Source organism: Mirounga angustirostris, unplaced genomic scaffold (genome assembly GCF_029215605.1).
Source record: "Mirounga angustirostris isolate CCGP_5_RB_7025 unplaced genomic scaffold, mMirAng1.0.hap1 SCAF_7, whole genome shotgun sequence".
In the NCBI taxonomy this organism is placed as follows: domain Eukaryota; kingdom Metazoa; phylum Chordata; class Mammalia; order Carnivora; family Phocidae; genus Mirounga; species Mirounga angustirostris.
In genome coordinates, this window is record NW_026991715.1 from 15,174,509 (window position 1) to 15,181,715 (window position 7,207).

Below are 7,207 nucleotides of genomic sequence, written 5' to 3' on the forward strand. Positions count from 1 at the left end.
TGGCCTGCCTGTGCTAAACTCTTTTGCTTCTGATTTGAAAAACATTTGGCTTCCTGAAAAGTAAAAGCTACTAGGGGCCTTTTCTTAATCCATCTTGCACATCCTCAGAATTGGCGTCAACAAGTCACAATGGGAGTTTCCACCAGTCGTCCCTGGGCGGAGTGATGATGGCAATGATACAGGGCCAACGTGGCCCAGAGCCCCCAAGGGGAGGGACAGGAAGGATGTTCAGAGGGATCCTCTGGGCTCCATCAGGAAGAGGGAGAAACACATCCCTCTAAAGAAAAAAGGCATTTGTCTCAAAGAAAAATGGTTGTATTGGGGGGAAATGTCATACTTAATGAAGCCAACCAATGGCAAAGGAAGCAAGCTGCCATCTCTCCGGAATATTAGAAAAATAATGTTTATGTTCAGGAGACGTTGTTATGATTTACAATTATAGCTGCCATTTGTTGAGGGACACTGTTTTTCTTTCATCACATAGGCATTTTTACCTGTTTTACAGATGATCAAACTGAGGTTCAACAAAATGCAGTTAACTTTTCCAAGGTCAACAGGGAGTAGGTAGAAACGAACCCAGTTCTGTCTCCAAGTCTGTGCTCTGTCCACTCTGCTCCCAGCTTCCACCCTTAGAGCTGTTGGTTTGTTCTCACAAAATAAAGCCTGCACATGAGCACTTTGTATGGAGATCATTTCTGAAACTGAAGCCTGGAAAGACAGATTTCCACATGGGGATCAGAGATTTGCAGAACCATCTCTACGGACAACTCGCTCCCAAACTCCCAGCTGAGGATCAGGGTGGCTGGGACTGCCTCTAACAGTTCTTCCTGCCGCAGGAACCATGGTAGCTGCCCAACTCTTGCCAAGTCAGCAGCCTGAAATGCACTGCCCATTCTCAGCCCCACACAGTCACTATCTCACTGTCATCTTTTCTGTCTCCTGTACTTTCAATTTGGACCCTTCCAGGGTGAGAAAAAGGGGCTACGATTTATAGCAAGTAGATGTTTTACACTGAGGCCTGATAGGGAGTTTCACCAGCCACAGCCTCCTACAGCAGAAGCCAGCCTTGGTTACTCAACGATCAAGAGAGATAAGGAACATCTCCACAATGACCAGAGAAGACACCAAAAACAGCACAAAGACCCAGACAGAGACTAGCTACCCTATACCGATTTCCATGGTCCTCCTTGCTAATATGCGCATGACTCCTTAAGGAGTGGGAAGGGAAAAGGCCAATCTTTAAGCAGAGAGAAATCTGAGAAATCTCCCAAGTTTGAATCCTGAATCAAATGTTTATCCCAAAGACATTGAGCTAATTTAACAGAGACTATTTAAAAACAGAAGAGACAACGTTACCAAGATACCAAGAACTGGCAAGTTTTAGATTTCTTTTTCCTACTCCCAAATGGAATATGGGATTGAGGAAAAGATGAGGTCACTTATGGAAAATAAAGAGTACTGGTTTTTGGGTTTTGTTTTTGTTTTTGTTTTTTTGCACATTTAAGTTATAATGTGTAAATGTTGTCCTGCATGTGCTTTTGTGTTTGTGTGTTTTATGTCAGATAGCCTGATTTTCTTTTTGACATACAAGGATTTCAGCAAGGCATTTTTATAGTCTCATGATATCTTTGTGGACAAGTTGAAGAAATATGGGCTGGATGATAAAACACTTATGTGAACTCTCAAGCTGCCTATATTTTGTTCCTTTTTGGACACCAAATTTTCAGGGAGACAGTGACAAAGTGGATTTTCCTGTAACAAAATGGCCAGAATGACGAAGAATCTGGTAATCCTGTCCTAGGGGGGATAGAATGTTTTATCTTAGAGAAATGAAGGCTCTGGGTGTAGGAGGGAAGGAGGTATGCATCTGTGATAGAGTGGAATGAGTGCTGTCTTGGAGGCAACCAAGATTCAAATCATGAATCTTCCTTACTACAAAATGCTTTGTGTCATCCACATGCACTCACCATGCTCTGTATTGTAACTCCATTTTTTGCAACAATATCTACAGGGCAGGGTGAGCAATGCAGCCTACTGGGAGAGAGCTAGAGCTAGAGAGAAATAGGGTAGCCATGGTAGGAAACCTAGGAAGAGAACCAGCAGCCCCAGGGAGGTGTTGATATTCACAAAGTATGCTCATATTCTATATAAGGCATTTCTGGAGCAGTTCCAGATGGAAGGCAACAGGGTTCTGTCACCAAGATGCAATGGGAATGTGGCTTTACCTTAATGGACAAGTGGGGTGGAGACAGTCGGAAGGCCAAATCTGGAGGAGGGCTAGATCCAAGAGAGATCCTTACAAGAGCTAATGGAGATGATTGCAAATAAGGCTGAACCCTGGATGTGGACCCGACAGGAACACGGCTGGAGATTAATCCCCTGCCAGCTTGGCTCTAAAGGAGGATTTCTCAAAGACCTTACTGAAGGAGCAAGATGTGCAGCGAGCCCAGAAAGAAGAGAGTGTGTCTGCCCCCGAGGGAGGTATAGAAAGCGCCCAGCTGCCCCCTTCTGGACCACAGATGACAGGACCTACTGGACCACAGACTTGCCTGGAATTCCACTTGAGGATGATCATTCCTTTCGCTTAAATATAAATGGTCCTTAAGTGTTTCTTATCACATTGTCAGCATCCTTGGGAGAAATAATATATTGAGCATTACAGTGCATTAATACCTTAATGAGGCTTGGTTCCCGAAGTCACACTCATTTTCAGTCGCAACAGCTAAGCAGGATCCAGACAGCAAGATCAGGAATCGACTTTGTTTAGTTCAGATGATTGTTTGGGAGAGCCAAACAAGGGCATGATGCCCCTCCAGGGGGCTAGAGGGCCTAGGCCGGCAGAGCAGGGAGGAGCCCTGCATATCTAGAAGCAAGGACAGACAGAGAATGAGGATGAGCCCAAGAAACAGGAGAAAGGTGGGGAGGAGACATCTGAGAGGCCCTGAGGCGAACCTCATCCACCTTGTAGTTCAGCTGAGGGCCAGACCCATCTATTCCTGCTTTATTTCACATCTCTTTGCCAACAGCTAAATAAACATGCACTGACTCAGTGCATTTCTTGATCATTAGAAAAGATTATTCTTAACAGAACAGCTAAAAGAAAACCATTTGTCCTTTCATAAAGCATGATGTCACTAAGATTAATCTGTTTTATCTGAAGTCCTTTGAACTAAAAATCAGACGTGGGCCTTTTGCAAAATGTGAAGAGCCAATCTCTCCTCACCTCTTTTCATACCCAGAACCTGGGCAAATAACTAGAAAATAAGAGGGACAGGGGGACACCCAGGAAGCCAAAATAAATGGTCCGAAGTCAGTGCATTAAACACAGGCATTTGAATTATGTGCCAGCCTTTTTGGTTCTTCTCATGTTAGAAAGTAAAACTAAGACAGAAACCCAAGAGTCTCCTAGAAGCAGGTACCCTGACAGTTCTAAGAAGTGACCGTTATCAGAAACAGAGAAATACCATAAACCTAAGAGAGCTTAACAGCTAGGGGTCGTGTACACAGAGGAAAAGGTCTCTAGTTGTCTCAAAATCCTTGAGGACATGGAATGTTCAAGTTCACGATTAAGGCGAAGTTACTGAGAAAAGACAAAATGGGATGAAATGATTCTAGAAATACTCACCTCTAGTTAAGCCTCACAACCTTTATTGTCTGCATCCTATACTGGGGTCCTTCTAGTAATTGAAAATATTTAATATCTTAAATGCATCCCTAGGCATGACGGAGTTAATAAAGATTAAACTGCCAGTGAATTAATTATTGGATTCATGAGAGGCAAGTCATCATTGGTAAGGTGCTGTGCTAGGAAAAAAAAAAAAAATGTGCAAAGGATTAGTATGTCACCCAAATTCAGACATGAATGAGACTCAAGCATCTCTCAACAAACACCAAGACAGAGAATTTGCTATAGAAATAATGTAACATTGGGGGTGCCTGGGTGGCTCAGTTGGTTTAGCAGCTGACTCTAGATTTTGGCTCAGGTCATGATCTCAGGGTCATGGGATCAAGCCCCAGGTCAGGCTCCACACTCAGTGGGGAGTCTGCTTCAGGATTTTCTCTCCCTCTGCCACTCCCCCGCTTTCTCTCCCTCTCTCTCTAATAAGTAAATAAATCTTAAAAAAAGAAAAAAGAAAAAGAAAGAACATAACACAAAAAAATTCCAGAGAGAACAGATGAGAGAATCACCAAGCTGACCTATCTGTGATGGTCCCTCACTTCTAAAGCCTAGAGGTGGGTGTGAGATCCTGGAGGCTCCTGACAGGATCAGGTGGTTGGGCAGGGGTCTCCTCATTCCAGTTTCCATGCTTAGATCTGATCCATACATAGGTACACTCCCACAGAGAGCAACCTACCATCTCTCCAACAAGAGCTCATTCCATGCCATCCAGTGGGTCTGCATCAAAAAGACACACCAGCTCATGGAGGTAAGAGGTTCTTAAGAGGTTCACTGGGATTCCTAGGACTGAGATGCGGAGGAGACAGAAGATAAAGTGCATTTCCTATTTGGTCCACTCCAGCCCCATGAACATTTTTAGAAAAGCCTACAAGTGAAGAATATTAAATATGATTAGCCTTACGCAACTCAGTATGGAAACTGGAAAATCTTATCAAGTACTGAGAACAGTAAGTTTTATTAACCCAGGTAGAGTTCTTACAAAATATTATTTCTTTTTCAATAAACTATTTAAGGGTGCCTGGGTGGCTCAGTCGTTAAGCATCTGCCTTCGGCTCAGGTCATGGTCCCAGGGTCCTGGGATCGAGCCCCGCATCGGGCTCCCTGCTCTGCAGGAAGCCTGCTTCTCCCTCTCCCACTCCCCCTGCTTGTGTTTCCTCTCTCGTTGTGTGCCTCTCTCTGGTCAAAAAATAAATAAAATCTTAAAAAAATAATAAACTATTTAAGAAGACAAGAAAATTACATGTTTTTAAATACGATAAATTTGGGTGGACATTTTTCGTTGCCTTTCCAGCTTCGGTTTTGCTTTCTCATGCTGTTGATTTTCATTTGAGAACTTCTCCCTTGCTTTCTTTCTATCCACTGGACTCTTGAGGGCTCCACTGTCCCCACAGGAAGTTAATGACCCAGCCTAAGTCATCCAGTGCATAGGATCTCCCTACATCACAGTCAAGGTTCAGAGGTGGGCTTGTGATCTAAATCTGTTCAATCAGAGAGAACCCCAGAAGCTTTACAGGATCCGCTGGAAAAGAGGCAGTGGGTAGGGAAGGTCTGAGGCTGGAAAACCTGGAGCCACGGGGCTGACCATGGAGGGAAAACAATATAGAGGAAGCAGAAGTGAGAGACGGAGAGAAACAGAGTCCTGGTGACACACCATTTGAGCTGCTTCATCAAACAGCCCTATATATACCTCTTACTTGTGACAGCCATTAAATTCCCCTCTTGCTAAGTCCATCTATGTTGGTTTTCTGTTAATAACTACTAAAATCACTGGCTGTAATGATTTCAGATAAATGAGATGCGACTCTGTGGAAATGAGTATTTATAGAGCCAATAATTGTGCATCAGTTAATACTTTTCACTTGTCTCTCAAAATCATATTTTCCTCTTAAGCTAAACCTCAGGAATTATTAATTGTTCCCAATGATAGGACTCCCAGTTTTTGCAGCTGTAATCTAAAGCACATTGGAATATTTCCTCTTGCCTTCCTAAAAAAACCCCCAAAATCAGGATTTTTTCACTGAACTTTCCTTAATTTTTTTCTCACTAGAATTACCCTTCATTTTCTCTCAAAATTTTCTTAACTTTTTTTCCAGTGAAATCTACTATGAAACATTTCCTCTGAAATTGCAACGACTTTCTCTGAAAATTGCAACAACTGAAAAGAGTGGGTTTTAAATGGTGAATAATTCATTAATTATTCTTAGGGCTCATTCTCAAAAACAATTATTACATTTGGCCTACATAACATGAAATAGTGTATAAAATATATGGAAATTATTTAAAAAGGGAGGAGGGCCCCAATCCAAAACAAGCAAAGAAGGGAAAAAAAAAAAAAAACCGCCTGTGAGTAAAACAAACATATTTCACACACGTCTTCACCCACCCGGTATGAGTCTAGTGCAAAGGGTGAGTCAGCTTCACACCCAAGCCACCCCACATCAACCTCAGAGCCAGTCCCGGGACTGGTTGGCAAGGTCAGCCTAACTCCCCTTGGCTCAGCTCAGGCTGGCTCCTTCTACACAGCAATGCTCCTGCTCTCAGGCCCCAACAGGGGAAAAAGCCTTCTTTTTGAATGGGCATAAAGTGCCTTATTGAAACCAGGCAAGTTTCCTCCTTGTGGGGCTGACCTCGCTACTCTGCCCACATTCCCCCCCAAGGTGCAGACAGTGGCTGGAGCTGAGGAAATGCCTTTCTGCAGTTTGGTGCAAATGAAATTTGAGAAATTTGCACAGTATGTGTGGAACCCATTGTTCATATCTAAGCTTATTAGCTGTTTTCCTCCTGAGAGCACAAAAGAGCTCCTGAGAGTGAAAAGGAATCCCGTAGGAGGAGGGGAAGCCTGAGGGGCCTCCCAGAGGACCCTTCCCTGCAGGCCTTATTCATTACAAAAGACTTCAGCAGAGGCCTATCGAAAGGAGGTCACAGGTATTTACCTTTCTTCTCCGTCTGTTTCAATCTGTTTTACGGAGGAGAGAAAAATGCCAATGCTCTCCTCATCCTTGAGCCCTCGATAAACTCATTCTGCACATTTTTGTATAGAAGAGTAGACTTTTTAAACAACAAAAGAAAATGTCATTGGAACAGACTTAAGCTTTATTCAGAAACTGATTTCTTACCTTAGCCTCACTGGATTACAACCCTCTCCCACCCCAGTCCTGTCATTTCTTACAAGTGAGGCTTTGTCAGAACCAAAGAGCATCAGCCTTTACGGCCTAACACATCCTTACCTATCACCCACCCTTAATAACACTGCAACAGGGCTCACATAGAGACCTGTGCAGGGGATGGGACCAAAACAGAGCCATAGTTTACAAATGCACTTATGTGACGAGGAAGCTAATGTATGTGAAGTAAGGTAGAAATAATCCAAAAGAGCGGATGTTCCAAAACCTACCAGTATTTGTCCTTGTGTATATGGTTAAATACGTCTGGTAATTAACCTCAGTTAATGTATATGTGATCATTCGGTAAATATTAATTAAATGCATTCTTTGGGCCAGGCGCTGTGCTAGGAGCTAACTACACACA

At 43.2% G+C, this 7,207-nt stretch overlaps 1 long non-coding RNA gene across 1 annotated transcript; it reads right to left on the reverse strand.

Moving 5' to 3' along the window:
• Positions 1-530: 530 nt before the first annotated feature.
• On the reverse strand, positions 531-3,745 carry LOC123852330 (uncharacterized). Its single transcript, XR_006792866.2, has 3 exons — positions 3,626-3,745; positions 2,674-2,863; positions 531-708 (listed from the first exon to the last, which is right to left on the reverse strand). It is a non-coding gene; the product is annotated as an uncharacterized LOC123852330 (long non-coding RNA).
• Between the last annotated feature and the right edge of the window lie 3,462 nt (positions 3,746-7,207).